We start from the raw sequence: 4,281 nt of genomic DNA, 5'->3' as shown, positions 1-4,281 counted from the left end.
ATGAAGGGAGGGCGTCAAGGTGTTCTTATTTTATTTTATTTTTTTTTTCCTTTTACGAAGCTGGAAAACCTTCACAGCCGAAGAATGTCCACATCCACCCCTGGCGTGTCTGGCGTGCCCTCGGGCGCTCGGACACAGCAGGAGCCGTTATCTGTTCCTTTAGGAAACAACTTCACAATGCTGAATTACATCTTGTTTGTTTCTGTTGAATGTTGTACCGACGTAACTGTAATACTTTACTATCTAGCTCACTGCAGAGATGTTCCATAAATGGTGTGTGCTTTGCATTTCATTTGGCAGCTCTGTGGAAAAGACGCTCCGTCATTTGTCCTTGGGATCATGGAATTGCATCTAAATAATGTAAAACAATTCAAAAGGAGGAGTAACTGGAACTTGGTGGGTTGACCTGGGCATCCGGGTCACGCTCCACAACACACAGGTGTACAATTTGCGACAAATAAGAGAGAGAAGCCCATGAGTGGAAGAAATGGACAACGAGTCACCTCAGCACCTGATGTCATTGATATGTTCTGTTCCTGTTCCATGTCAAACAACAGAGCTGCTCCACTCCCCACCCTCTGCCAGGAAGCCAATCAGCTGTCGTCAATCAATCAAACCCAATCAGTCGACAGCTATTTGGTTGACAGGTCAACAAATGAACTAGGGCTTGACTGGGTATGTGAATAAGTGCTTTGAAAAACCAACAGGATTTGACTAAATCAGCCTAAATCACCCTTCAGAGTGTCACACAGCAAACAACTGCCCTCCACTGGGAATATATCAACCCTGCACTACTACATATCTTTATACTATGATAGACCATTCTAATGGTGTAATGTGTGTAGTGTGTCAAAGGTGTCACTTTTTCTGAAAACCCCAATAAGAATAATCACCCAGCTCTACTGTTCTATGAAGCTTCAATGCCTCTCTAAACACTTTGCTTTGGTTTATTGTCTTTTATTGCAATTTAACGGTTGACCTTCAGTCTCACTGCTGTTAATGTCCTCGCTTGCATCTGCAAGTGGAACTTCTGCTAACTGGACATCCCCCCCCCCTTGCATCAGGCACCAATCTGACAACAGAACAAAAAGAAGAGATAAACAGAAACATGACTCCAAATGAATGTCCCTCTACAGCTGCTTTCAGACATGCACTGGACTCCACAGCTCCTCCGTATTTTATCCAAAGGAGGTGCATGTGTGAACGCAAATGTCCAAGTGAGACGTTTCCGTGGTTTCCACTGACCTCTCGTTGTAAACGCATCTCTGCAAAAAGGCAGACTCTGGGTGAACTCCAAAATTCTCCGGCTTTTACCTGGAGTTCATGTCTGACAACAGCTTATGTTAGCTGGATGTGCTAACATGTTAGTTGGAAAAACAGAGGGACAATTTATCCTCTTGAGCCGAAGGTTGAATTGTCCCTTTAAATAGGAGGTTTTGAATACCTGCAAATTACAGATACTTTGCTCCCTGGTATGCTACATTTTGATGAAGGTGGGACACTTTGGGAAGACCGGGACAACTTCCAGTTTTTCTGTTTTCGCAGCTTTCCCACATCATTTCGAGATGGCTGCCATATTGTAAGCCTTGTAGTAACACCAAACCTCAGTGAGCTATTTTTAGTGTCACTGACTGAATTATGTTTCCTATTTTGTTTCAATGTAACAAGTAAATGCTTTGCAACCATTGAGCCGGCAGTTTGCTGTAACTTGACGTCGCCAAGTATCCGATATCCTCAACATTTGAGTCAAATTACAGGTAGAAGGCTGTTGTGAAGTTTTTCCTACTGGTCCGATCAGTTCTACATTAACATAAACACATGGCAGTAGTGTTACAAAGACCCTGTATCTCAGTCTCACATACCAGTCCAACCCTAGACGAAACCAGGAGCCAGAACAATAGACTGTGAACCAGTATCAGTCATTAACAGTAGCTCTGTTGTTGTCCATCTTGAAGGTGTTTTTGGTCGACATCATAAACTGTCCATAGTCGCCTTTTTTCCATCTCTTACAGAGGACCTCACTACCAGTCATATGCAGTGTTGTATAGTCGTGTTTATATGAGACATAATGATCACATCCCACTGAGCGCGAGAGGGGGGAAGGGGCAGGGACGGATGTGGATGGATCCCATCAGCCCCTGCTGCCGGCTCTACAGGGAGAACTTGACCTCAGTAGCTGCTCTGAGGTTTGCGCTCCGATCTGTTTCTCCATTTTAAATATTGTCTCTGTTTGTACATTAACATATGCTTTTTATGTTCATATACTGTTTAACTTTACCATGAACTGTCCTGGCAAAGTAATAAAATATATTTATTTTAAAAATACATGTGTGTGTTCTTTAAACCATGCAGGTTATGAATCCTGACAAACAGTGAATGTCTAGTGTTCATTGGAATATGCAGTAGCTCCAGCAGTTAAATTAATACATTGTGCGATGCTACAAAATGCTATTGGATCATGGATATGCTTTATAATTTGCTTCAGCTCTGTGGAGCATGTTTGAGTCCTTCAGCTTTTTTGTTTTTAAGGCCTCATTCTCAAGGGTAGAAATTAAGCTGCTATATACAGGGAAAAGGTTCTGAAACCCCACATAGACCTGCATCACCAAGCAGCACAGTTAACAAGCTACACAGCAACAGGACTAATTGTTTTTTCTGTGTTTGGTGGATATGTAATATCAGCATTTACTTACATGTTAACCTTGAGAAATGTATAATATGATTGTAGGTCAGCATTGCTTGTTACTGTGTTCCCTTGAATCTGAGATTCAGTTCAGGGGTCTAGACACAGGTGGGATGTAAAGGATGTATAGAATGAATGGACTGGTGAGTGGACTCAATCAGGACGTTGGATTTGGAGACTGGAGGTTGTGGGGGAGGAGTGTTGCAGCGTTGCAACAGAGTGGAGAAAAGATATGAAATTTGGATTACAGTGAACATACAGCTGATTGGAAGAGGTTAGAATTGTGAGTGGAAAGTGAAAGTCCTCATGATTGAACGCAAGTATAAACACGGGACTTTAAATGTAAGTAGATTTGTTGTCACGTTCAGCGTAATGAGAGGGAAAATGGCCTGGATTTATATATAAGAAGACTTTGCCCAAGGACACTTCAGCACGAGTTTTAACACGAGTGGACAACCCTCATTACCTAATGTCCTTCACAACCTCGGTAGTTGTATTTGGTCACTGCTGTCTTTTTTCCTTTCAGACTTCAGAAAGCTTAAATATATCACAAATGGGTTGTCTACTTGTCTTCAAATTGTATGTCGTGGAATGAAAACATATATTTAAATTTGACTTGTACCAACATAAGATTATGAGTGAATTAATTGCTTCTTAAAGTTGAATTGATGTACCCTGTAAATGTCTTGACACCTCGCTGACCATAACACAGGTTCACTTCATCCTCTCACTTCTATAAATACTGGTGGTAGATTTCACAAGTTACACAATAATGTTTCATGTTTGGCTCACTAGGCAGTTTGAGGTTTGGAGATTCACCAGTTCACCAAATAAATTAACTCTGGGTTTCCCACCATGAGCATGTGTGAGAGGTGGGGTGACAAACAGCCAATCATAGGCAGCATCAGCCGATCCAGAGATACAATAACATGTCTGCTGCTTCATTGAATCATTGCACCCATAAAATGTGAGGATTTCAGGAGATTTAAGTTTCAAACTTTCAGAACTTTCACAATACACAGAGGGCATTTTAATTTGTTTAGCAGCCCAGAATGGAGAAGTAATATATTAAAGACCAAATCTATAACAGAGAGTTGCCTTTTTCATTCAAAAAATAAAAAGAGACCTTGTATTACCAAAGTGGGAAATGTGCTGGAAACATGAGTTACCATGGTAACTCAATCTATCATGAATTGAGTGTATTATCTTCAAAAGCTGCTTGAACTAGGGGTTTATATATGTTGTATTTTTAGCTGTGTATTTTCCCTTCTGAATTATATACACTTGAACATTTTTGATATCCCTAATAGCCTCATCTTTTACCTCTACCATTATTTCTCTCTGGCATGATGTTATCTGCTTTCTAGCTTGTTTTCCAGATGCATATTTGTAATGTTAATATTAGCATCCATGTTGCCATTGCCTAGCAGCAGTGTTTTCACCACTTAACCACTTGAGCACCAAGCACAACGTGTATGTTAGAGTGAAAGTAAGCTCTTCTATTTGCAACAGGTGATGAATAAAAGAATCAGGCCAGAACAAACATGACATTTCATTGTTTACTTTCAACTTCATGATCAAAAAGTTACATAGTATTT

This window comes from Limanda limanda, chromosome 19, assembly GCF_963576545.1.
Source record: "Limanda limanda chromosome 19, fLimLim1.1, whole genome shotgun sequence".
Taxonomy (NCBI): Eukaryota; Metazoa; Chordata; class Actinopteri; order Pleuronectiformes; family Pleuronectidae; genus Limanda; species Limanda limanda.
The sequence above is the reverse complement of the archived record's forward strand: the minus strand, read 5'-3'. Positions refer to the sequence as shown.